Source organism: Zeus faber (genome assembly GCF_960531495.2).
Source record: "Zeus faber genome assembly, chromosome: 14".
NCBI lineage: Eukaryota > Metazoa > Chordata > Actinopteri > Zeiformes > Zeidae > Zeus > Zeus faber.
Window position 1 is genome coordinate 3,905,201 of NC_137200.1, and position 2,361 is coordinate 3,907,561.

Below are 2,361 nucleotides of genomic sequence, written 5' to 3' on the forward strand. Positions count from 1 at the left end.
AAAAAGAGAAGACTGTGAAGAGATAAGATTTGAAATACAATACGTCACTGATTTACTGTCTCCCCCAGATAAAAAAAAAAAAAATGCATCTTTGAGAAATTATGAGAGCTTGAGAGGGACACTGTAATGGCCCTACGACCAAAATTTAGAATTTTGAAATTTATTTGTGTGTCTGTTTGTGTGTGTGTGTGTGTGTCTGTCTGTGTGTGTGTGTGTGTGTGTGTGTCTGTGTGTGTGTGTGTGTGTGTGTGTGTGTGTGTGTGTGTGTGCACGTATGTGTGTGTGTGTGTGTGTGTGTGCGTGTGTGTGTGTGTGCGTGCACATGCGTGCGTGCGTGAATGCAGGCGTGTGTGTGTGTGTGTGTGTGTGTGTGTGAGTGAGTGAGTTTCAGACACAATGAGAGGATATCGCCGTCTGAACAGAGGCTCCTTCCCAATTTTTTATGAAATGGGCATCCACAGTCCACCGCCAACGGCCGTTAACAAAAGGGAAAGAAAAAATCAACCCATAGAATTCCATTAGATTTGGGAAGGATGCGATCGAGGTCGAAAATGGCTAGAATTGTCTTTTTTAATGTTATGTCAAATCAAGAAATTGATGGTGGTCAGGTCTCCTTTGTATTTGATCTTTGGTCTAAGGTCAATCAGTGTAAGTTCATTTAACAACTTGAATTTAGATACTTGGTGCATGTTCCATTCTTTCAGTTTTAAGTGTGTTACCATGCTAATAGTAACACACTAATATCATAATAATAACAATAATAATAATAATAATAATAATAATAATAATAATAATAATAATAAGAATAATAATAATAATAATAATAATAATAATAAATAATAATAATAATAAATGAAATTAGATTTAAAAAAATGTTTATATAAAATTTTCAACATGCTAGGTTAAAATCACATTAAAACAAACAAAGAAACAAGGGATTCAAACCCAACTATGTTTTGGCAATCGTGCACCCATATCATAAAACACAAATACATTTCCAAAGTTCATTTCACAACTAAGGAAATATTTTCATGATACATGTGTTTTCCTTCACATAACAAACTTTAAACTCATGCCAAAAGTGCATAACTTCATACAACTTGTCCGTGCATAAATAGGAAGAAATTATGAAGAAAAAAAGAATCCTATTCAGAAAAGGCGCCAACATTCTCGATGTAAAGGTGAAGTCCTCACTGTGAATGGACGTCCTCCAAGCGTGAAATTGCATGAGACGAGCCGTACACTTGATAACAAACAGAACTGTGGCCCTCACAAGGTGCCATTGGTCTATAAATGGCTCCAGGTCTATTTATAGATTAATGGATGGATGGCTGTAGCTCCCCCCCAATGTCACTGATGCCCTGATGACATAACACGAAGCCGCTGGACCAACGTGACGTGGCATTGGCATCGAAAGCTAGAAGTGAATCACAGAGAGTAGGGGGAGTCTTACTGTTTACATTTTATTTAGTGATCAGATTCACAAAGTCTGAAACCTCGAGTCCTTTGAACTATCTTATCTGTTTCCGTCTGTCTATCTGTCCAATTTGTTGTCTTTCTCCAGACCCCATTACAAGAAACGCTTGGAGCATACAGTGTCGTACGTCTTTGCGTGTGCATTATCTGAAGGTAGCCATGTTTCCACACCGACACACTGATGGTCATTAAAACACGTGGCTCGGCCCCTCCTGTCCTATGAAGAGCATTCCTTAAACATTACCCTGTAACGTACTGTATCTCTGCACCAAAATTGCGACAAAACCTGCTAACATCTGGCATTTGTCTTTATAGGGAAAGGTAACACCCGGGTTTCAAACATAGGGACTATGTCCCTACTATAGGGACAAATGACCCTATAGTAGTCACGGGTATTTATCGGCTCCACCTCCGATCGACTCTGATGGAAACAGGACACGCGTGATGCGAAGTTCTGGATGTTGGCATATAAACAGACAGGAATATCCGTGTATGATTCGAACCATCATTTCAATAGGGTTGAAAAATACTGAACATGTCCTTTAAGCCCTGACCTACTGTGCAGGCTCTGGTGCCATTTTAAGTTTACCCAAATGCGAGTTCTTTGTCGTAGTTGTGCCACAAAGGGAAACTTAGTCAAGGATATCTTCTTTGATGCTGCCAGTTTTACTTTTCTTGAACTCTTCCTGTCAACCTCAAGAGGTCAAAAATATAGCCTAACCTATAATGCAATGATTTTCTCCATTGATTCTCTAGTCCGGCAAACATGTTCGTTTTGTTTGTGGATACAAGCACCACCGTACACACACACACACACACACACACACACGCACACACGCACACGCACACGCACACGCACACGAGCACACACACACACACACACAC